We start from the raw sequence: 26,192 nt of genomic DNA, 5'->3' as shown, positions 1-26,192 counted from the left end.
GTAAAAGTGTAACAAGTCCATGCCAAATGGTTTTAGGGTTTTGAAGCCATCCATATCCAGGAGAGTGGCTGTTGTATTGATTTACTGAAGGATCCATCTTCGGCTCTTCGAGCATATCTGACATTTTTGTCCCTAGTTTGAGGGGGGGCTTTTGATCTAGCTTTACAAGCTTCCTTTGATATGATCTTCTTGATCTGACTTTGGTGCCTCTTGTTCGAGGGCTGCCTCAAAATGGCCACACAGGCCTCACGTTGTGGTTGACCGTTGAACATTCTGAACTCAGGTTCAAGGTTTGAAAGTGAGGGGTCGAATCTCGAGGCTGAGAGCGATCCTAAGTTGCACAATCTCAAGAGCGATCCCACACAAGTCTTCGCAGGACCGCGCAAAATATTTTTTGAAATTTTTTAAGAAAGCGACAAATCGCTCGCGCCGAAGACAGTGTAGAACCAATCTGGATCAAGTCAGGGTCCTTCTCAGTACTCACATTAACAAGCATGATCTCAATCATTAAGGGCTTAGCATGCCTCTCTTTCTCTCAATTGATCAAGTTTTGCAAAACCTGAGGAATTCTTTCCTCTTCGTTTTTATCACAATGTTCCGAAAAAGTTTTGAAAAACTTAGGTCATTACAATGACTTCAAAGGCACAGAAAAGGCAGGCGAAGAGCACTATTATTTCATTCAAACTTCTGGCACAACTGGCACACGGCACAAGAGTATGAAAATCACTGCTGTTCCATTCAAATCTGTTGGCATAACTGGCTCCAAGGCAGAAACAGACTCAAAAAAAAGCAAAAAGACAAACACAAAACAAGATAGTGATGTCCGAGGTAACACCCCCGGAATCACCCGACTCCTACACAACAAGATTGACTCGATACAACAAGACAGACCTCGAAACAAAAGGATTGACTCAAAACAGACTCAAAACAACACAACAAGACTGACCCAATACCCAAGTCAGAATGTACAAAACTAGCATTCACAAATGCTCAAAATATTGCGTGCCATACACCACATCTGGAGTAAACTGAGTGCCGCCCGCAGGTGGTTCATCCCTCGATCACATTACATTATCCCCCACAAGTTCACTGGTCAAGTGTCGATAGACTTTGCAGGACTTGGTGCGGGAATGACCTCGCTGTCAATCAAATTTTGTATCTCGTGGCGGAGATGGACGCAACCGTCGGTGTCATGACCGGTTTGTTGATGAAAAGCACAGCACTTAGTCATATCATGCTTTGGAGGGAGAGGATCGAGTAGGACCCCCAGGGCTTTAGACAAAGGCATAAAGAGTTGGGTGAAAACCCTCTTGCCTCGGGGTAGATAGTCCGAAGTTCGGGGGTTTGGATTGGATGCCCCAACAAAAGGGGTGGCTGTTCTTGGTGTGGTGGTGGCGACCATGCCCACTTCAGAAGATCTTGCAGCTGCGTCACCGTTGGTGGTCGCATTCGAACTGCCGGTAAACGCCCTCCTGGGTTGCTCCTTCTCCTGATCAATAAGGCCCTGCTTCATAGTATCCTCGATCTGTACCCCCATTTCATGCAGATCCGGAAAGGTAGGGAAGGGGAGCACGATCATTTTTTGCATTAGTTTGGGTTGGAGGTTGCGCACAACCATCCTTATCTGGTCTTTGTCGGAAGGCCTTGTAGCCATCATCGAGGCCTTTGCTCTCCACCTCGCCACAAACTCTGAAAAACCCTCCTTTGGCTCTTAGTGGGTGACTTCAAGATCACGAGTTGTGACCTCAATCTGTGTGTTGTAGGAGTATTGATCACTGAAGGCCTCAGCCATCTCTTCCCAATTCTGTTTCACAGAGTTCTCCAATTTTGCATACCAGATTGTGGCTATCCTAGACAGGGTCCGGCCAAACAATGATAGCTTTTGTAATCTGGTGAGGCCCATCGGCCTTAGAATGTCTGAAAACAGCCGCAAGTGCACCATGGGATCCCCGGACCCATCGAAACGGTCAATATGTGGCATCTTGAATCTGTCTGGCAGCGTCACAGCTGCATCGGTATACCCATCCTCGATGTCCGGGACGGATTTCATGCCTTGAGCCTTCTTGAACAACCTTTCAAGCTTGCTCATCTTTAGCGCCGTTGGATCCATCTCTAACTCAAAAGGGGAGTCCGGTAGGTTGATGGGTGTCTTGGATAGCTGGGGTAGAACCGGGGGCAGAGCTGGCCCGACTGGAATGTCCGTATCATCCTGGACGTGGGTTGCCTCCCCGAGTATGGGAACTCTTGGTGGGAGAGGATCCTGGTGTGAAGTAGATACTCCAGTTTGTTGCTCCAATCTGGCAATTGTCTCTGCCTGTTGGGCTATGACCACAGCCTGCTTGACGGACAGTGTCTTCTGCATGGCTTTCATACTATCCTGGAGTTGGCGCACTATCTCTTCCAGACTCGACATACTGTTCTAATCTAACTGAGCTACCGGTATATCTGTGTCGGCAATAGGCTCGGGAATCTCAGCCCGACTGCTCAAAGATCACTGATCTGGTAGCTGTTGTACTGGTGGTCTGTGCCTGACTAGCCTTCTCTGGCCCTGATTACCCTTGAACTGAGTCTATTACCTGACAAAGTCTATTAGTACAAGTCCAATGAACCTCGGGGGATATTGGAGCCTTCTGAAGCTATAGTTCCAGGACTACCCCTGCAAAGGAGAAAACAGGCAGCATCTCAGCCCAATTTCATCAGAACAGGCATAGGCATAACTGAATAACTGTATTCTACTATTGATCACTGTTCCCCAAAATCACTGCCCCAAATCTAAATCTGATACCCGCAGATATAACTGATTCTCGAAACACTGATGCCCGCAGGCCTGATACCCAGACTTGCAAACTGATATATGCATTCCTGTAGAGGCCAACTCCAAAAAGCACATAGCAAGCAAATGAGAGCCAAAACACCCCTATGTTGGGGTAGGGTTTCCCTGTCCTATTTTGTCAGGAGCTAGGGTTTCGCTACGCACGCAGCGGTTTCAAACAACCTATAATCGGGTAAGTAACCTGTCCTAGCTTGGAATGGTCACTATGGATTTCGATATGCACTAGGTCGAATGGTCGAAAAGGGTGCCCCGGTAAAACTGGGGTTTGTGTTCCCATACTGTCAGAGCCCATAACCGGTCAGCCTTATGGTCATGCCTTGACAAGACAAGCCTCCGGCAAACCGTTCAGGAATGGCAGATGGCAAACACAGTGTCCTAGGCGCACCAATGCACATGCAATGCAAAGAAACATATAAGTGTAGTAAAAAACAGGATATCATGAGTTCGAGTCAAGCTCTCTAAAATCCCCAACAGAGTCGCCAAAAACTGTAGACGTCCCCGAACGCCCCGGGAGGGTGAGTCCCGTTCTGTTCATTTTGGGGTTACTACAGCTCGGACTCTCAAATCGTCACGGTTCTTAATCTTGAACCAAAGAGTCCAAATCCGGCAAATCATTTTGAGAAACAGATTTTTTGAAAAGAAGTGCCAAACATGGACTGCTTCGCTAGATACAGAGTCGCCACCTAAATATTTTTTATGGGGGAATTTAGGAAACCCTGACTCGGTGCCGAAGGCCACATGTCCGTCATCACCAAAGTTGTCTTGGCTCGGGAGCTTGGGTACGATCGGGGAAGGTCAGCTATGAGCACCCCCTTCCGCCCGGTCCGAAGACCGGCCTCCACTAACCATGATATCCGTTTTTGAAAATGTTATGTGTTCTTATTCCGGTTATTAGCATAGAATTACTATGTTATGCGCACAACAAACAAGTATAGACTAGATTGCCTAATTTGGAAACAAGCATTGCATATCCGTTTGTTTTGAAAAGCGCTTTGGAATTTGCTACTCACAAGTAGGCTAAAACACGGATTTCAACGAGCTTTTCCGACTCAAACAATCCAACCTTCACCCACAGGCATTCAAACAGTTTATCTCATATAAGCACTTAGCCACATGGTAAGCATACTATCATGGAAACACTCACACGCATGCGATATGCTAAAGCGAAAATACTTACATCGTACTCCGTGCCAAAACAATAAACTAGTTAGCAAACATGCATGTCCTAGTTCATGTTAAAATGACTAATGCAACACAAGCAAAATGTGATTAGGATAGGCTCGGCTAATCTACAATGACATGTGAAATGCTACAACTAACACGTATTCAATTTGGAAATTGAAATACAGATGCAGTTAGAATGATGCGCCGAGCCCGGTGCATGAGACAAATGAATGAATGCACACATGCATTGCATGAGGTATGCTAATTTAAACGTGCCCTAATACTAGCCATCAAAGCAGGTAAATAAAAGGGAAGAAAGAAGTGGGGATTGGAAGACATGCACACACTCACACACACTTATTACAGATTTGCCCTCGCCCGGAAGGACCAAATAAATAATACAAATTAATTAACTACGCAAGCTAATTAAATATTACAAATTGCCTAATCAGTCAACAAACTAATTAAGCTAGGAAAAACAGATAAATCGCCTCAGGAGGAGAGCTCGATGCAGTGCATGCTCGGTCCTGCTCGGAAGTGCACCGCCATGCATAGGTTGCCTCTGTTTTCCTTGCTGTACTCATCTGGAGGTTGCCAAAACCTCAGGATTGCTTCTCTGGATACTGGGGAATGCCATCAGCTGACTAGGATTACCACCGGCAGTGGTATGTGGTCACCGGCCATTTATGAAGCTATCGGCAGAAGGATAATTGCCGGTTGGCACTGGACACTGCCGGTTGGCATAAAGCTCCTGCAGAATCTGCAATTGACAGCAACAGAGGGCAAGGCAGAGCATGGCAATACAATTCAAGGCATGTATGCACCAATCATGTCCCTTATCATGTTAGTGACTCAAAGGGACACGCTCCTTGGCTCTCGGACCATCAATCGCGTATTTCAATGCGTGATGGGCCAAGAGACCAAGTTATGCATGTTGATTTCGAAATGCAATGCAGACCAACAAAAAAATGAGGAAGTCAACCTCAATCATGGATGATCAAGAGGCAAAGCATGCATGCAATGCAACCTAAGCATGTTGACTAGGCATGCAACATGGCAAGGCAAGCAAACAAGCAATGAATAAGTATGTAAGCTAGTATACGAGGCAAACATGTAAACAAGCAAAGGGTGAACTTGAGCATGATTTGGGCAGCTCTAAATAGGCCCAAAACAGTGGCCAAAGTGCTATAAAATGAGGGCTAAATGGCATGCAAACATGCATGCACACAAGGACCAACACTTAAGCATAAAAAGGCAACTCTCAAGCACACTTGAAAGAGGCATAGCATGGACTAATGGCATGCAAGGTAAGCATTGAAAATCATGTTACAAAGGGTGTTAAGCCAATTTAAACAAGACAAACGAGGCGTGCAAACAAAGCCAAAAACCCAAGGCAAGCCAAGAGGCTTAAACCAAGACTAAATCAACCAAGCCATACAAGGCTAAGAGGACTTAAAATAGGTCTAGTGCAGACCTAAACAACACCCAAGGGACACCTAGATGGCATCTAAATGGCTCAAAATCAAAAGCATGCACAATATCCAAAACATGGAGCATGCAAGTCAAGCTTCCAAAGCTTCAAAGAGGTGTCCAAAGCAAGCATACAAGCATGTCAAGGGACTGAAATTATGCTATAAATGATGCCAGATCATTAGAATAAAGCAAGTAGTGCATGCTACATACTCACACACTTGAGGCCAACAAGCCAAAATGCAAACGGGGCATATAATACATACCATGGCCGACCCAAACAACTATGGACAGACCTCTAGCATGGCAAAATAAGCACACAAGCTTCACAAAACTAGACCTAAAACATGCTCGAACAACGGTTTACAACCTAAGGCATGTTAAGGCCTAAACATGGCATTACAAGGTAGGTATGCTAAGCATGCATGGCGTACCAAAACCAAGTAAAAACAGAGGCATATTATGACATATTAAGCACAAAAAACAACTAAGGCATGGTCAACATGAAGCTTAGCTAGGTGCTCCCTCAAGAGGCCAAAAATGGTTCATTTCAAGGACAACAAGGAGAGGGGGTGGCCCTCTCCTCCCTAGGACCTCAAGGCACCATCCTCACCTCTGAAATCCCTCAAGATTTCAGTGGTGAAGAGGCCCAAACACCAAGGTCCCGAAGCTTACACAAAACAGCACAAAGTGGGGCCTTTCAAGGCCTAAGAGGGGTCAAACACCTCCAAACCACAAAACACTCTTAACAAACTATTTAGAGAGCCTAAAAACAGAACTTGTTTATATTATACACTAAGCTCAAAAACAGTTCTAAGATAGGTAGAAAAGCAATGCAAAAATGGGAAATAAAAAGGCAAAATTGTTACCCTTGAAGACCCTCTTCAACAATGGTGGACTAGCTGGTTCTTCAAGCTCAAAACCACCCAAGAACTTCAAGAACAACCTCTTGGAACCTCAGTAGCCAAGGGAAGGTGTAATACTATGTGCTTGTGTGCAATAGTAAGACACAAATGCACCTAGACACACACAAGAGAGAAAAAGAGAGAGAGAATGTGTATCAAACCCTAACCCTAAAACCAGAGCTCTTCTCTGTATTTTTTATCTCTAAAATCTCCAACCCCAAGCCAAGAGAAGAGAGCCTTCTCTTATAGGCAACCCAACTTGTAAAGCTTATACAACAAGCTTACAAGGAGGGCATCCCTCCATACACGTGTATGGAGGGGAACCAAAATGCCACACAGCTGTCCTAAAATATCTGCAAAAGCAGATGAACAGTAGTCGGCTGGCCAAAAATGTCATTTTGACAAAAATGACTGCCGACCGGCAACAAATAGTGCCGACCAGCCACACACATTGCCGATGGCAACAAAAACCAGCCGGTGGCCTCTAGCCACTGCCAGTGGTGTGTGGGGATGCCTCACAAGGCATTCCCTGCCCCTCCAAGGCAAAGCACAAGTGTTTGGTGCAAAACCAGACACAAAACGGTCGAGTTCGGAGATCCTGAGGCAGGGTGCGTAGCCGAGACCTCCGGGAACTCCAAACGAACACAAACATGGATAATCACCGAGTGTTCAAACGGTGACGTCCAAGTCTTGAGGACGGTCAAAAATGGGGTGTCTACAGGCACATACAAATCTAACTACATTACATGCAGAAAGGATGTAAGAGAATTATACAATTCTCGCTACGTCTCACGCGGAGAATAAAATACCGTGCGGTTCGTCTGGTCTCGCCAGCTTCAAATGAACCGTACATACAATATCGTGCCTGAAAAAGAAAGAAAACTTAACAGGTACAATATTGTCAGAAACATGCATAGCAATGCAAGTGAAAAATGCGCGACAACGCGGGTGAAGGGGTGCATGATGACGTAACCTAAGTGTGACGCATGACAAAGTGGAAGGGAGTATGTCAATGCAAGGAGGGCATGCATGACAACGCAAGCCGAGTAGGATGCATAACAATGCAATTTGAAATAAGCATAACAATGCTAGGAAGGCATGCGCGAGACCACAAGCCGAGTAGGATGCATAATAATGCAATTGAGGATGCATAAACACGTGTAAGTAAAGCATGCACAACAACGCAAGCAAGGTGTGTAACAACGTGGAAATAAGCATAAACACATGTAAGTAAAGCACACGGGACAACGCGAGCAATGTGTATAGCAAGGAGTGAAATGTACATATGTAAGTAAAGCACACGCGACAACGTGTACAATGTATAACAACGTGGAAATAAGCATAAACACATGTAAGTAAAGCACACGCGACAACGTGAGAAATGTGTATAGCAAGGAATGAAATGTACACATGTAAGTAAAGCACATACGACAACGTGTACAATGTGTGAAATAAGAGGAACTTGAACACATGTAAGTAAAGCACACGCGACAACGTGTACAATGTGTGAAATAAGAGGAACTTGAACACATGTAAGTAAAGCACACGTGACAACACGTACAATGTGTGAAACAAGAGGAACTTGAACACATGTAAGTAAAGCACACGCGAGAACGTGTACAATGTGTGAAATAAGAGGAACTTGAACACATGTAAGTAAAGCACACGCGACAACGTGTACAATGTGTGAAATAAGAGGAACTTGAACACATGTAAGTAAAGCACATGCGACAACGTATACAATGTGTGAAGCAAGATACAGACACATGTAAGTAAAGTACACGCGACAACGCATACAATGTGTAAAGCAGGGAATAAACACATATAAGTAAAGCATGCGCGACAATGCATACAATGTGTGAAGCAAGATGTAGACACATGTAAGTAAAGCATGCGCGACAACGCATACATTGGGTAAAGCAAGGAATAAACACATGTAAGTAAAGCATGCGCGACAACGCATACAATGTGTGAAATAAGAGAAACTTGAACACATGTAAGTAAAGCACACGCGACAACGTGTACAATGTGTGACGAATGTGCGATACAACGCATGGGGGGGATGCATGACAATGCACGTAATGGGCATGACAATGCTTGAACTGGAATGCATGGCTATGCTCAAACCGAAATGCACGACAATGCATGAATTGAAATGCATGACAATGCATGAACTGAAATGCACGACAATGCATGAATTGAAATGCATGACAATGCACGAATTGAGATGCATGACAATGCTCGTAAGATATGCATGTCAATGCATATAATATGATAAGGTGCAACGCATGGGGGGGGATGCATGACAATGCACGTAATGGGTATGACAATGCTTGAACTGAAATGCATGGCTATGCTTGAACCGAAATGCGCGACAATGCATGAATTGAAATGCATGACAATGCACGAATTGAAATGCATGACAATGCTTGTGGGATATGCATGGCAATGCATGAACTGAAATGCATGACAATACATGAACTGAAATGCACGACAATGCATGAATTGAAATGCATGACAATGCTTGTAAGATATGCATGTCAATGCATATAATATGATAAGGTGTATGATGATGCAAATGGGACATGCGAAACAATGCGGATGAAGGGGTGCAAGACAATGCGACCCACAGGATGTGCATGACAGTACGAGCATGACGTGCGTGGCAACGCATAAGGGATGTTCATAACAATGCAAGTGTGGTGTGCGCCGCAACGCATAGAGTTGTGCATAACAATGCAAGCGGTGGTGATTATCACAAGCAAGACAAAACATTATAATGCAAGGTATTTAAAGCAATTTCTGAATCTCGCAAGATACAAAAGGATACACCTTGCGCGTACCGAGCATCGCACATAGAAGACACAATTCGAGGCGAACACGAAAGCCAGTTGAGCTTCAACAGCCTATTTTCTTGCACTGTCTTGAAGAATGGAGGTCCCAAACAATCATATCTGACCCAAACAAGGGTGTAGGAGGTACATCGGCCACAAGGGGAGGCCACTAGCCATCCATCGGCCACCAGCCATCCATCGGCCACAAAATAAGCTCATCGGCCAAATACCTAGTCGATCGGCTAACAATTTGGCCGACCGGCCAAAAATGGCAGTTTTGGGGCAGTTTTGTCTTTTAGCCACGGGTCTTTAAATATAGGGCCTCAAACCCTATATTTTCACTTCCTCCTAGCTCGAAAATCCCTCCTCTCTCTCTAGGTGATTTTCCAACCTTCGATCCGAGTCTTTGCCGCGTTTTCGAGCCTTTTTCGCCGTTCAATTCGCAAAACCTTTCCCATTTCACACACTTTAAACCGAACACAACTCAGTTTTCGGTGTTTCTTTCTCAATTTCCACCACTTGGGGCTTATTTTCCCCGAGATTACCTTGACCTTCTTGCCTTTTCCCACACTCTAACTTTTCTCCCATTTTTCACCCTCTCAGGGTTGACTTTTCATATTCTAGCCCATTTTTCACATTCTCGGCCCTTTTCACGCTTCTTTTGAGATGGCAGACGACATTCCACAGGGTGGGAGTCCTTTGGAGATGGACGTGGACCCTGAGGTTGAGCTCCTACCTCTCCACATCCGACCGTTCGATCCGGCGACCTACAGGCCGACGATACATGTGCTTCCTCCTAACAGCCTCCGTCATTTCAGGAGCTATGCGCGAGGTGCACCACTGGAGCTTCTGCTACGCAAGCCAGAGTCACATCTCTCCTACGGCGCTTCTGAGGTACACCCTTCTCTGTTTCATTTTTCGTAATGTAGAACACATAACTACAATAGTCGATTTTGTTCTTTAACTGCTTGACTCGAATACACCGATATATCACATGCTGTAGTTCACTGTGAGCACACTCACACCCGATATCTGTTTAAACTTGAACATATGCACAAACACTGCATTTTCATCGATCTTGAGCGTAAACACAAGAACACACACACTGCACTTTCCCAAATTCTAAAGGTATTCAGACACATGCACACACATTGCACTTTCCCAAATTCTGAAGGTATTCAAACACATGCACACACATTGCATTTTCCTAGGTTCTGAAGGCATTCAGACACATGTACACACACTGTATCTCATCAATTTTGCACGTTTCCAAACATTGTATTTCTAACATTGCTTCACAACTGTTTGTTGTTTTTTTTTTTTTTTTTTTGATCACAAGGAGATTCCTATGCCTTCTGAGGGTATGGGAACATCATGGCCCGAGGATGGTATATGGAGCTGCCTGACGCAGTCCGCCAGATTGTCGATCGGTCTGGCTTTGGGACCTTCTGTATGGGACTCTCGCGCCTCACTACGAGTAGACCTCTTCTTGCTGCTCTGGTGGAGAGGTGGTGGGACACCACCGACTCCCTCCACCTTTCTGCCACCGGGGAGATGACGATGACTCCCTTTGACTTCTCCATGCTCACAGACATCAGAGTAGGGGGTGATCCGATCCCCTTTGATACAGACATGGACGAGTGGGACGCCGCTCAGCTATATTTGCTCAGCACTCAACCACCTCTTGCCCGAGCAGGATTCGTGAGGTACTCATGGTTCGAGGACCACTTCCGGATCCAGACGCCTACTACCCGGGAAGAGGAGGAGCAGTACGCCTGCAGTTTTATCATGTTTCTGCTAGGGACCACGCTTTTTGCCGACTGGGAAAACACCGTCACCCTCTATCTATTGAGTGCGCTTGTAGACGTGACGCAGATCCGCCTTTATGACTGGGGTGGCGCCGGCTTGGCCACTCTCTACGGTTATATGAGCTCATCGTCCCGCCGCAGTGGGCAGTTGCTTGGAGGCTATTGGCGAGCCTGGGAGGTACACATTCCCCTTCTGCCTTTTCAATTATTCTTTTCATTATCTATACACCATACACACTGCGCGCACGCGACTTGCTTTACGCTGGCTGTATAATGCACACGCTGCATAACACACTGCACACATTTCACAATACACTGCACCTTGTCCCCTGACTTCTGCTTCATTCTGTATACTGTTTTATCTGATAAGCCTACTCATGTCTACTCTGTTACACTCTGCAGCTGTGGGTGTATGCCTACTTCCCTAGGCTTGCCCCAGTACCAGACGAGGAGATGCCCCCCATGGTCCCATTTTCCCATCCCTTTGACGTGAGATAAGAGCGGAGACCGCGGGAGTCCTTCATGTTTTTCTGCCGCTACTTTGAAACCATTACCGCAGCTGAGGTATGTTAAACTTTACAGTTCATTTAAGCTTCTCCTTATAATGTACTTTCAATAACAAAAAACAAACTGCATATCCTTCCATTTGCAGATCACCTGGCAGCCGTGGGCAGTGTTGCCCGATGCGGTGAGGGATCGATATGCGGGCGCTCAGGAGACTACTCGATTCAGGATTCTACTGGAGGGCCCAGTCTGCCATGTTTGGTACTTCGGGAAGCGCTTCTTGCGGCAGACCCTGGGCATGCCAGAGCAGCCAGTTCCAGCGCCTCCTCCTACCCATGCGAGGTATACCGAAAGGTATTCCTTAGCGGAGATGATGAGTTACACTATTGGCTGGAGCCATGAGCGCTTTGTAGACGAGGGCGGCTATTCGGAGTACGTCCAGACCTATATTATGTGGCCTCTGACCGGTGCCGGCCGAGTTGAGAGAGAGAGACCAGCAACGCCAGCGGCCAGAGCAGGAGCATCGCGGGCACCTCAGGCCCGAGGCAGGAGTGGGTCTCGGAGAGGGCAGGGAGCTAGATGGCCAGAGCTGCCCACGATGATCACATGCCGAGGACAGGGTGGGGAGACTTATCAGATTCCCTTTGCTCCTCCTCTGGCTGATTATGAGCTTGTCGGAGTCTATGGCTCGACCCCGGTATGTATTACCACACTTTGCATTCTGTACAGTCATTTCAATTCATTTGATATCCCACAGAATACTAATGACTTCAACCCTTTTGTAGGCTTCCGTCGAGTACACTCGCCAGTCCTTGGAGTTTACAGCCGCAGCGGTGCATCGACTTATTGACCATCTACAATACCCCGGTAAGTTCTCTCAACTGCAGTCTCAAACTCTGCACGATCAGCTTCATACATAATCTGATGCATCACACTATCAACATGACACTTGATTCACAGCACTCACGGCACTGATACACTGTAACCCACATATTGTTCATAGCGTTGCTCACGGCATTCAAATACTGTACTCATACACTGTATTCTGTATCGATATATTGCTCACAGCATTCACACACTGCAATCATACACTGTATTCGGCATTCATACCCTGCTTTGCATAGCATAACTGATGCATTTGCCCTTGGTCCTTTTTAGGCCCCCTTTCAGATTCCGGCCGCGGGAAGTGCTCCAGCTGGAACTTCTGTTCCTGCTCGAAGAGGAGGGAGAGCCAGGCAGAGGATGACCATCCACAGTCGAGGTAGACATAGGCGCACCCGCGCTGAGAGCAGTTCACGAAAGCCTTCCCCCGATGATTCTGACGAGGAGGTGGCGTTGTCCTAGGGCGAGGCCGGAGACGGCTTAGATTCAAACTACGGAGCTGGCAGTGGTGATCCTGGACCCTCGTCTAGGAAGAGGACCAGGACGGACTCCCGTGCTCGAGATGACTGATGCTGATCCAGACACCTTGCTGCTTTTCTTCTATTGCTTTTCTCCTCTTTTTGTTTTGCTTTATTTTTCTTTTTACTGGTAGTTTGAGCACATTGTACTGCCTCTGGCAGGTTTTACTTTCTCAACACTATGTACTTTTTGCAAAAGACATGATGAAATGAAACAACTGTTTTGCTCAAAAAGTGTTACATTTGTACATTTCATGCATCGCATCGCATTACACAACAATGTAAATGAGATTTGAACTTTTGTTTGAAAATTAAGCACTTGCACCGTAATAATTGAGTAGTGAACCGATTATCGACAAAAACAACACGATAAGCAAATCAAAGAACTTGAAAAGCTAACGAAGTGTAACTACAACTCGATAAGCAAGACAAAGACTTAAAGAGGACGAAATACAACTCGATAAACAAATGTACAATAACTCGATAAGCAAATAGGCGTGACTTCGCAAAGTCAACATCCGAAAGGCATTAGAAGCGGTGCCAATCACAAGTTCCTAGCATATTTCACACATAGACTGGTCATAGAACAAGGGGAAAGGGAGAACCTCCCAGCATAGCACATGCGAGAGACGAAAAGAAAGCATCTCTCAGCGTAGCACACACGGGAGAGGAAATGTATCAATAAAACTGAACTGGAATTTCTCCGGATGAACAATACATACAATACTGTGCATGAATGAAAAGGAAATTGATAGGTAGGATGCAATACAATGCATGACATTCAAGGAATGCGATAAACAAACGTAGCGACGCTTTAGCAAGCACCTCACTGGGTGAGTGGCGATAAACTGCTCTATTCTGATGGGGATCCTCCTTGTTTCCCCGAACACCAACCCTCAACTCACAGCTCAAAGGTTCTGAATTGCTGGCAAGGAGCAACATCTGCTGGGGAAACCACAGATGTCGCTCTTCTTCTTGATCATATTCAGAACTTTCCCTATTCTTCAACGAGGTGACAAACTAGATTAGATCAGTATCCCGAATTGAGGTGCATACATGCTTTGATACCTCAATCTACGGGGCTTCCATACAGATTTCAAGCTGGGGATACACCCCTGGGTATTCAAACCAGACTTTAGTCTCGGAAATTCCAAACCTTTGCATTCTAGGCAAGAACTATTCGAACTCTAGTTTCCACCATCGCGATTGATCTCCTAGGAACTCATCGCAGGCACAGCCAAGATGCCCCTGGCATGGAACGATCCTCAGGAAGGGCACTTCTGATTGCCATTCAGGCTTTGAAATAATCAACACAGTATTCTGTTTCTCTGAACACACAGCTCATACAGCACACTACTTATTCTGAACGCACAGTTTATTTTGTACACAAGACCCATTCTGAACACACAGTTTATTCTGTACACACGACCCATTCTGAACCCACAGGTTATTCTGTACACACGACCCATTCTGAACACACAGCCTACTCTGAACACTGCTCATTCTGAACACACGGCCCATTCTGAACACTGCTCATTCTGAACACACAGCCCACTCTAAACACTGCTCATTCTAGACAAACAGCCTATAACACAGTGCACTTTTTATTTTGTACATGGCTTATTATGAATATATGGGATATACAGAAGTTGCAACATACTCAGATGCTCCGAATTTTCCCTCTTTTCTTTTGCTTCGCAGCCCGGAACCCATATAGCTTCAAATAGGTCCTAGTTTTACTGTTCTGACATGACCTGGGTTAAACCCTGCGGTTTTACAGAAGAACAAATCTTGTTTTGTACAAATGTGGAGAATGGAACAGCACTCTGAGCACAACATGATTCATTTTTGAAATTAAAATGAGAAAAGGGTTCTCAACCGAGTATTGAGTCTACAACTGACCACAGTCAAAACGACTCAATAAAGAAAAACAAAAGGTAAACAACCTAAACATATTGAGTAACACTCGAAAAGACTCAAAACAAGAATCGAAATAAACAAAACAACAAACACGACACTCAGACGTATTACAAAGGCGAGAGACCTCTCAGTGCACGAGGAGCCAGTTCCTTCAGGTATGGGTTCCCACCCTTTCTCATTTGTGATTCTCACATCAGTCTGACACTTAATCTCTTGTTTTCTGAAAAAGCCCTTTTCTCACTTTTTCTCTCAGCGCACATCTCTCTATTCTTCAATCTCTCGTTTTTTATCCCTCCCCTGGGTGGTTGATGGACAAACAAGAATTTGTGGGCTCTCGCCCCTAGCATTCGGCTAGATTCTTTTTCTTCCACTCACGATAGTGAACTTTTCCATAGAAGGGTTGTGACGCGGCTGGATGTGCAGCAGATCCGCAACTGACAGCGGTTGACGACGCCCTTGGCCAGTATGGATGTGATCCGACCTGTTTAGATGAGAGAGTGGAATATCCTGATCCATTCCATCCGTGCTTCACACTTGGCTTAAAACCTCGCTGCTTGGAGGATGTGAGAGCTTTCTGCCCTTTTGTTGTTAGCTTCAGTTGTGCCCTTTTCCGATAGGTATGATGCCCTTTCTGGCAAGTGCGTTGATAAAGGGGAAAAGACTGAAAACATAACTAAACTGTGCCCCTAGTTCATCATTTTGACCATTTTTTGTTTTTTTTGCTAAAACAATTTTAACCAAAATGAGAGTTAGATTAACACGCTTGTTCAACTTTTCTGATTCAAAATCATGCAAGTTAGGTTATGAGTACTGAAAATTTTCCTGTTTTGGGTCTAAGAAATGGTCTAGTTTTGAAAAAATTGAGCAATTTTCGAGAAAATTAATCAACCTCAGTAAAAATTCTCAAAAACTGTTTTTGCAAACGGCCACTGCTCAACGAGCACGGAACCTACTCTTGAGGTGCACAACCTAGAATCGGAAGCAATGGAAAATTGCCCCTTGTCTGAACGGCACTGCATGGCAATGGAAGGTTGCCCCTTGTTTGAATAGCACCGCAGCACACTGAACGACAACAGAAAGTTGTCCCTTGTTTGAATAGTACCGTAGCACACTGAATGGAAACGGAAAGTTGCCCCTTGTTTGAAAGGTACCGCAACACACTGTAACCAGTTCTCAAGGTGGCAATCACAACCGAACTCTCGGATACAGAGAAGACAAAGATAATCAGAGCCATTACATGGACACAATCGATTTGGAAGTGTTTATGGCTGGACTTCAGAATGAAGTTGCCTACGTATCCCAAACATGGGAATCAAGCCTTACGTAGTTCGGGTTTAAGATACGCTCGAGTATTAATCTCTCCTTTTACGCTCTAGCTTTGCCAAGGCCGCCCTTCCGAGTTTTCAACCTTGCGAGCTTTGTTTTTCTTTTCTTTTCAATTCTTTTCTGTTTTTTTCTTCTTCTTTTCTTTTTTTGCAGAATTTTCAGTTCTTCTTTTTTTTTTGCATCTTTTTTTCTTTTCTTCTTTTTCTTGCTCTAACTTTTGCCTGGGTTGCCCTTCCGGGTTTTCGGCCCAGTGAGCCTCTCAAGGGTAAAAGTGTAGCTTTGTCCATGTCAAATGGTTTTGAGATCTCGAAGTCCTCTGAATCTAGGAGAGCGATTGTTGTTCGCTGATGATGCAGAAGTCCATCCAATGGGGACTGAATTTGCCCCTAGTGTTGTGGATAGGAACTTAGTCGTTCTACAGCAAAAACTTTCTTTTTTCCTCCCTTCGGGGATTTGGCATTCTTGCCGATCTCCGTTATCTTGAGGAATGTCCCGATTTTTTACTCTTCGAGCATATCTGTAGTTCTTTTGCCCTAATTTGAGGGGTGCTTCTGATCTAGCTTTGCAAGGTTTCTTCTGACGGCGTCTGACCTTCTTGATCTGGCTTTCTTGCCTCTTGTTCGAGGGTTGCTTCGAATCTGGCCACACAGGCCTCACATTGTGGTTGACCGTTGAACATTCTGAATTCAAGTTCAAGGTTTGAAAGCAAAGGGGTCGAGTCTCGAGGCTGAGAGTGATCCTAAGCTACACAATCTCAAGAGCGATTCCACACAGGTCTTCGTAGGACCGTGCAAAACATTTTTTTTTTGAAATTCTTTAAGAAAGCGACAAATCGCTCGCGCTACAGACAGTGTAGAACCAATCTGGATCAAGCCAGGATCCTTCTCAGGACTCACGTTAACAAACATGATCTCATTCATTAAGGGCTTAGCATGCCTCTCTTTCTCTCAGTTTGATCAAATTTTGCAAAACCTGAGGAATTCTTCCCTCTTCGTTTTTGTTAAAAAAAAGTTTTTTTTAAAAAAACTTAGGTCAATGCAATGATTTCGAGGCACAGAAGAAGTAGGTGAAAAGCACTGTCGTTTCATTCAAACTTCTGGCACAACTGGCGCAAGGAAGAAGCAAACACAAGAATGTGAAAATTACTGATGTTTCATTCAAATCTGTTGGCACAACTAGCTCCATGGCAAAAACAGACTCAAAAGACAGCGAAAAGACAAACACAAAACAAGCAAGTGATATCCGGGGTAACACCCCCGAAATCACCCGACTTCTATACAACAGGACTGACTCAATACAACAAGACAGATCCTTAATAAAAAAGACTGACTAAAAACAAAGAGACAGACTCAAAACAAAACCACAAAACTGACTCAACACCCAAGTCAGAAACTACAAAATCTAGCATTCGCAAATGCTCAAAATAGTGTGTGCCACACGCCATATCTAAAGTAAAATGGGCACCGCTCGCAGGTGGTTCATCCCCTGATCACATTTCATTATCCTCAAGGTTCACCGACCCAATGACGATAGCCTTTGCTGAGCTTGGTGGGAGGATAACCTCGTTGTCAATCAGATCTTGTACTTCGTGGCGAAGTCGGAAGTAGTTGTCGGTGGTGTGACCAGTCTGTTGATGCTACGCACAGTACTGGGTAGCATCATGTGAGAGAGGGAGATTACTCGGGAGAGGCCGAGGCTCAAGAGGTTTGAGATGACCTTTTTTAGTAAGGATTCAAAGAGCCTTGGACAAAGGCATGTATAGGGCATGAAAGACCCTGTGACCTCGGGGCAGATACTTCGAAGTCTGTGGACCTTTGCTGGACGCACTAGCAAAAGAATCGGCAGGTGCTGCCTTGGCTCTCTGATCTTTTTCAGGTGTAGGGTTAGGATTGGAAGGAACTGTTCTGGCACAGTGGTCCCTATCTCGACTTTCCCTTTGGCTTGAACTGCTCTCGGTCTGAGCAGGGAAAATGTCATCCACAGTCATAGCCACAACTGCGAGTACTTGTTGCTTATTTAACCCCCAGCTTTCATGGCCATAATAGCTTGCTGGAGTTGTTCATAGGGATCAGTGTCCGCCTTCGCCTTGTCCTTATTACTCGTCTCAGCTTGGAAGAAGGTTTGGGTTACTATTTCAGTGTGAAACCCCGTTGTCGTTGACATGTCATTGTCGGAGCTTGAGACAACTTCAAGTTGGCTGAGCTCAATCACAATTTGCCCCAGTAGCGGGGGCTCCTGCAATATGAAGTTCCCAGCATACGATATGGTTGGTGGCGGAGCCGACATTCCATAGGCCAGATCAGCCACAAATCTCTGGAGGTCGCCAATCATTCCCATTAACTCAAATGTGGTTGGCTCACGAGCTTGAAACACATGGGGTTCCCAAATCGGGTGCGCAGCAGGCGACCTGGGTGGGTGCGGCATTTCAACGTCGGTCTCGCCCTGTATTGTGATTCATTGGTTTAGTGCCGCTGCCATAACCACAATTTCCTCCGAATTCTATGTCATTGTAGGTCTACTTAACTGAACAGAGGGGACGTGACTGGTGGCTGATGGATCTGATGAACCGGTGAGCCTTAACTGCCCCTTTTTTGCCTTGCCTAAGTGAAGGAGAATACTGGTTGCTCTGAACCAAATCTCTGAACCCCTTTCTGAAAGAGAAAACGGGCAGCATCTCAGCCCAATTTCACTCGAACAGACATAAGTATAGCTGAATAACTGTATTCGACCACTGATCACTGCTCCCCAAATGACTATCCCGAAATCGAATCTGATACCCACAGATATAACTGATTCTCAAAATACTGATGCCCGCAGTCCCGATACCCAAACTTGCGAACTAATACGTGCATTCCTGCAGAGGTACACTCTAAAAGCATATAAGAAGCAAGTGAGAGCCAAAACACCCCTATGGAGGGGTAGGGTTTCCCTGTCCTAGTTTCGTCAAGAACTAGGGTTTCACTATGCACACAGTGGTTAACAACCTATAATCAAGTAAGCAACCTGTCCTAGTTTGGAATGGTCACTATAGATTCCGATATGCACTAGGTCGAATGGTCAAAAAGGGTGCCTCGGTAAAAACTGGGGTTTGTGTTCCCATTGTGGCAGAGCCCGTAACTGGTCAGCCTTATGGCACGCAGCCTCCGGTAAATTGTTCTGGAATAGTAGATGGGAAACACGGTGTCCTAGGCGCACCAATGCAAATGCAATGCAAAGAAACACATAAGTGTAATCAAAACAAGATATCATAAGTTCGAGTCAAGTTCTCTAAATCCCCAGCATAGTCACCAGAAACTGTAGACGCGCCCCGGGGGGCCTCATGCTACTGTTCGGACTCAAAATGTCACGGTTCTTAATCTGATCTCACAATGTGCGATGTGAGATTGATAAATCACCAAAGAGTCCAAATCCGGCAAATCGTTTTGGAAAACTGATTTTTAAGAAAGAAGTGCCAAACATGGACTGCTTTGCCAGATACAGAGTCGCCACCTAAATATTTTATTTTGGGGAAATTTAGGAAACCCTGACTCGTGCCGAAGGCCACGTGTCCATCATCACCAAAGTTGCCTCGGCTCGAGAACTTGGGTACGATTGGGGAAGGTCATCTATGAGCACCCCCGCTCGCTCGATCAAAGGTCGACCTGTACTAAGCATGATATCGAGTTTTTGAAAACACATGCGTTCTTATTCCGGTTAATTGGCTAATCTTTACTACGTGATGCGCACAGCAAAACAAGTATAGACCAGATCGCCTAACTTGGAACAAAGTATCACATATCCGCTTGTTTGGAAATGGTTTTGAATTTTGCTACTCACAAGTAGGCTAAAACACGGATTTCGATGAATTATTCCAATTCAAGCAATCCAACCTTCACACACAGGCATTCAGATAGTTATATCACATAAGCAATTAGCCTCATGGCAAGCATGCTTCCATGTTAACATTCACATACATGCAAGATGCTAAAACATAAACACTCACAGTGTACTCCAAGCCAAAACAAAGAACTAGTTAGTAATCAATGCATGATCCTAATTCATGTTAAGATGGCTAATGCAACGCATGCAAAATGCAGCTAGAATAGGCTCGGCTAATCTAAGATGGCATGTGAGATGCGATTTAGTACATGTATTCAAGTTGGAATTGAAATACGATGTAGTTAGCATGATGCGCCGAGCCTGGTGCATGCAAGACAGATGAATGATGCAAACATGCATAGCATAAGGATGCTAATTGAAAATGACCTTAAACTAACCATCAAAAGCAGGTAAGTAAAAGGGAGAAAGGCATGGGGTGAGAAGACATTCACACACTCACTCACACTTATTACAAAATTCGCCCTCTCGATAGAGGGTCCGAATAAATAATACAAACCAACTAATTAATCAACTACCCTAGCTAATTAATTATTACACAATACTTAACTAATTAAACAAATTAATTAAGCTATAAAAGCAGTAAAGCAGCCTCGGGAAGAGGCATAAATGCATGCTCGGACGGCTTTGCTTGGAAATCCATCACCATGCTACATATTGCCTCTGTCTGCAGTGCTCTACACCTCTGGAAACTGTGCCAACTTCTGTGACACTTCTGAACTACCTTGGGAACATGCTGAGAGTTCATTGACCAAGAGATGAGGCCATTGGCCAGGTGGAACTGGTCCTCGACCATGTGTGAAGCCATCGGCCAACGATGAATAGCCGGCCGGCACTTAAGATGGCCGACCGACCATGCCTTCCTGCAGAATCCTGTTTTTGCTACAGCAGAGGACAGACAGTGCTTGGCAAGGTAGTTACAAGACAATGTACGCACGACCACCCTCCCTATCATGCTGTGAACTCAAGGGAGTGTGGCTCTCAGCCCTTGGGCCACTAATCACGCATTTCAATGCATGGTGGCCAAAGGAGTCAAGTATGCATTTAATGTCAAATGAAATATATATAAAAACACATAAAAGTCCCCCACCTCTATCATGGTTGATCAAGAGGCAAGGGATGCAAACATGCAAGAAAAACTAATGCCACATGGGCATGTTAATGACAATGCCATACAAGGCTAATGGTAACAATCATGCCAAATGCAATGCGACCTAAACGAGCATGTAAACATACAAGGCATGTGACAACATTTAAGCATGTAATAACACATGAGGCAAACATGTAACAACATGTTAAGCAACTTAACAAGAGATGCATGCCAAATGCAATATCACTTAAACATGCAACAACATATTAATAGGCCAAGTATGTAACAACATGCAAGGCAAGCATGCAACAACATGCAAAGGATGGACTTAAACCGATATGGACAGCTCTCAAATAGGTCCAAATCGGTGGCCAAAGTGCAATGGAAATGAGGACAAATGCACATACAAACATACATGCCAATTGGCCTAAAGACTAAGGCATAAAAGGCAACTTTCAAGAACACTTAAAAGGAATGAAAAGCATGCAAATGTGACAACATTACATGCTCTGAAATAATGCTAGGACTGATGCCAAATCACATAGACAAATCATGATCATAGCATGCACAAGGCTTAAAGCCTAAGATTAGTGAAGGGACTTGAACCAAAACTACACAAGACAAAGAGCATATGGCAAGCATAACCTAAAACAGTCCTAAGGCATACCAAAGTGAGCCTAAAACATGCAATGACCAAAGCCAAAACAAGCTACAACAAGGGGCAACAACATGAGACATACAAGGCTACCAAAGAGGTGTTACACTACACCTAGGACAACCAAACATGGCAAGATTCAAGTGACTAAAATTAGAGACATGACATGCTAACGGACCCAAAAACCCATTTAGATGGCATCCCAAATGCCTAGGCATGGTGGCATACACAATGACACACTCATGAGGCATAACACACAAACTATCCAAAGCATGGAATAGGTGATAAATGTAACTATTTGAGCATACTATATGGACTGAAATAACATAACAAGTGATGCCAAACCACTAAGATGGCCCAAGTAAAGCATGTCAAAGGATTCAATACTCAAAGCCTGCAAGCTAGATTACATGGTGGCTGTACAAAGCATGGCATATATTGTGAAAACAACTCAAATCAGAGCTTAAGAATGTTACAACAAGAGTAAAAGCTTCATGGAGTCAAGCCAAAATCATGCTAGAAACATGGCTTAAAGCATGATGCATGTTAAGGCAAATCATGGGATTACAAGACAAGTACATGAAACATGCACGGTATGTCTAAACCAACTAGAAACATAGATGTATTAGGGAAAAACAAAGCCTAATACACACTGAAATAAAGCTAAAACAAGCTAAGCATACAAGCCACAAACACAAGCCATTTATGCAAGCATTCAAGACAACAAGGAGAGGGGATGGCCCTCTCCTATTTGAGACCTTAAAACACCATCCCCACCACTGAAATCCCTCTGAATTTTAGTGGTGAGAAGGCCTAAACAAGGTGATCTCAAAGCTTAAAAATAAAGCACAAGAATAAGGCCAAGCAAGGCCTAAGAGGGGGGGAAACAACCCCAAACACCTAAATGACCTTAAACAAAGGTCTTAAGCACTAAAAATCAGAACTTTTATCAGTTATAAACTAAGCTTAAAAAAATAAGCAAGATAGGCTAAAAGCTTAAGCAAGAAAGGGGTATCTAAAGTAAGGAACTCACCCTTGTAGAACATCTTCAAGAACAAAGCTCCAGGAGGTTTTCTGAGTTCAAACCAACCCAAGAACACTAAAATCAACCTCAAGGGACCTCAGCTCCAAGAGGATGGTGTTCTAGTGTGTGTTTGTGTACAATAGTAAGACAATACTACACTTTTGAGTACAAAACAAGACTAAACAAGGAAGTATAGAAATAATACTATATCTATCTTTTCTAAGACAAATTTCTGAACCCCTCAGGAAGGAGGAGGACCTCCCTCTTTATAGAAGTTCAATAACAAAGCTTTCAAAGCAAGCTAAACCAAGAGGCAAATCCTTCCATACACGTGTATGGAAGAGAGCAAATGTGCATGCCAGCTAATCCAGCTGGCATAAAATATCTACATAAAGCAGATGAACAGGGTTTGGCCAACAAAAATGGCCGATCGACCAACACAAGGGCCGGCCGACCAAGTAAAGTACCGATCGGCCAATACATTTGGCCGGTGGAAAGGAATCGTGGCTGATGGCCTCAAGCCTTGGCTGGTGGGTTGAGCGGATGGCAAACATGCCACCGTCTTTCCTCAGAAGCCAAAAACATAAGTGTTTGGTCCACAACCAAGCACAAAAACAAACAAGTTGAGAGATCTTGAGGCAAGACGTGCAACCGAGACCTCTGAGAACTCAAAACATACACAAACATGGATGATCATCGAGTGTTCAAATGATGACGTCCAAGTCTTGAGGACGTTCAAAAATAGGGTGTCTACAGGAGGCAATTGGAGTGATGAAACTAGGTCAGGGAGAGAGATGGGCTTTTTGTGGTTGTGAATTATGTCTGGTATGCCTAGCTGAACTGCACAACTGAGTGACATGGAGTTTGCAAAACTGAATGCATGTTTGTATATGTGGGATTGAGCTTGAAACAACTCTCTTGCTCCTAAGTGGCCATTGTGGAGGTCCATGAAGATAGCTAGCTAGCCTTGTAGATCTTGCTCGGATGGATGAGTAATGGTATTACAGTGTTTGATGAAGAACAAATTTTAGGCAGGATATGAAGAGAAATGATGAACTTTATAGCCTCGTTTGTTTGGTAGAGTAGGAGAGGATTGAGATTGATAAAACGCAGAGTCCAAATAGGTTTCATTTTATTTTATTTTTTGTGAAAAAATTCATATTAGTGTAGAATTTGAAAAATAATTATAAATTAATGGTAAACTTTATCAATATCAATAATTAAAATTATAAAATTTTCCATACATATGTAATAATTTTCTCAAATTAACACCGATAGGTAATCCCCCCCTCCCCCTCAATTTTTATTTATTTTTTCTTGTTCCTACACTGTGTTTGATTGGCTAAAATGGATAGGCTTGATAATGTCATGATATTGCTACTCCACCAGTGGGAGATTACGAATAACAACCCTAATAGGTATTCCTAATCCCATGGCCATGGGATTAGTCACATCATTGGTGAAAAAATAATTCTTCTCCTTTTATCACATATTATATTATATCATAATCAAATATAGTACAAGTACTCTCACAACATATATATAAGCCTTCTTTGGCTAGAGGTTATTTGATTAAAATAGCTAATAATGGTAAAATAGATTAAAATAATTAATAAAACAAAATGTCATATTTAATTTATAATCATTTCACTTTTTTCTCACTATAAAGCACAGATACTTCAAAAAGGGAGATATCTTTGTATCGTATCCATATCAGATATCGATAATCTTTGGATACTCACGGATACGTATCAGATACTTGTTAAAAGTATCGAATACTTCTTAATTAATTTTTCATTAAATTTGGAGTATCGGATACTTAATTTTGAAGTATCAGATACTCTAAGTCACATATTACTTCTTTTACAAAATTAGTATTGTAGTATTTATTACATAGCATTATAGGGCCCTTTTTCAGAGGTAGAATGGAGGGAGTTGATAATGAGGAGATTGATAGTGAGGGGATTAAGTAAAATTGTGTTTGCTTTGATGATAATTGTTAGTGTGAGAATTGTTAAATTATTACTCTGTAAAAGAAATATAAAATATTAAAACAAACAAAACTATGATTTTTATTTAACAAAAAAATAAAAACATTAAACATTAATGTTCCAAAAAAATAATAATAATACTAAGCAAGAGGACTAACTTCTAATACCAACTCTTCCACCTCCATCTCAATCTCCTCTCCACGGTTCATCCTAATCCGGAGACCCATCTTAATTCCATTTCCATCTCCCAAAGCAAACACAACATTAGTGGATCTCACTTTCATCTCAATCCCAATGCCTTCTCCATCTCCCAAAACAAACGAGGCCATAATATAATATAATTGTAAAGATAAATACAAGAATATTTTCTAATACTTAGTTTAGTTCTTTGATAAGAAGAACATAGTAAGTTAAAGTAATAGAATTTGTCAAATTGATGTATAATTATTTTTTCAGGCATATTATAACTACATAGAAAGTAACGATTAGCAAAAGAATATAATAATAGTAAAATTAAGGGGCATTTACATACAAGTCCGATTTTGTGAACTTATAATCCATTAAGTCTTAGATAAATATTTTCTCCTTTCAGTCCCATTAATTTTTAATAGACCAATTTACCCTTCCAAACCTGAATTTGGGAATCAGATGGTCGTCTTCCAACCATCGCTACATTAGCACTAGAATTCCATCATCTCTATTTCTTGCTATAACACCAATGATGCCTGTAACTCTCTCTCTCTCTCTCTCTCTCTCTCTCTCTCTCTCTCTCTCTGTGAATTTGGATGTAGATCTTGTTTGATCAATAGGAGGAGTCTAGGGTTAAATTACATACATGTTTGTGATTGGGTGTGTGTTTTCAGTTCAGGATGGTGATAGATGTTGAACCACCGAGCCCTCTTCGCTACATAATCGGAGTAGCGATCATGATGATCGTCGTTGTATTACCCCTCCTTCTCCTCCCCACAGACCCAATCTTTGGTCTCATCCGTACAGCTCCTCATCTACCCCAGTCCCTCTCCGATCACTTCCCCTCCGCCCAGTGCATCGTCGGCTCCAGATTTAGATTCTACAATCGCAACACAAAGCAAGCCATGACCCTCAATTGTAAACTCTCTGTTAAATTCGAGTCACTGTGTAGAGGCAAAACCAGGTGCGCACCTTGTAGGCTTGAAGAACAGCTGATTTGATTAGGGCCCAAATACTTTTGTAAGTGGGACTTCTTGGTGTTTGATTTGTGAAATTATATTGTTTGACTTTGTTAAATAGTTGATTGTCCACATAACTGTCTTTATATTTGTATAAATGTAAATACTCTCTTAGTGATTGATACCAACAACAAAAAAAAAAAAGTAAAATACAATTCAAGATATGAGAACCTAAATTAGGAAT

At 43.5% G+C, this 26,192-nt stretch overlaps 1 pseudogene; it reads right to left on the bottom strand.

Annotated features, from left to right (window-relative positions):
* LOC145799203 (trans-resveratrol di-O-methyltransferase-like) overlaps positions 1-23,758 on the bottom strand; it is a 36,866-nt pseudogene extending 13,108 nt beyond the window's left edge.
* Positions 23,759-26,192: the final 2,434 nt, after the last annotated feature.

This window comes from Camellia sinensis, chromosome 9, assembly GCF_055761805.1.
Source record: "Camellia sinensis isolate YWXY chromosome 9, ASM5576180v1, whole genome shotgun sequence".
NCBI classification, from domain to species: domain Eukaryota; kingdom Viridiplantae; phylum Streptophyta; class Magnoliopsida; order Ericales; family Theaceae; genus Camellia; species Camellia sinensis.
This window is presented reverse-complemented; position numbering and strand designations above follow the sequence as displayed.